Genomic DNA, 330 nt, shown 5'->3' on the forward strand with positions numbered 1-330 from the left:
TCGGCGAAAAGCGAATGAAGTCACATCGTCCATATTTTTTTACGATCTATGATTTGGAACAACACAATTAAGGGTGAGTAAATGATGACAAAAAAAATTGGGTGAACTATCCCTTTAAAATTGTGCAACCTTGGCATGCTGCAAAGACGTTTATTTATTTTGCAAAATAGCTGTACGTTTTGTCAATCTAAGAAATTTTAGCTAAGGGCCCAAAGCAGTCAAAAATTGTATCACAAACTTCTTAACCTAAAAGGGATTACTAGACTGATAGAATACATGTAGCCTATCAAATCTGTTTTTGACTCCAGTCCAGTAGGTGGCTGATTTGCC

Source organism: Gobio gobio, assembly GCF_949357685.1.
Source record: "Gobio gobio genome assembly, chromosome: 25".
In the NCBI taxonomy this organism is placed as follows: Eukaryota; Metazoa; Chordata; class Actinopteri; order Cypriniformes; family Gobionidae; genus Gobio; species Gobio gobio.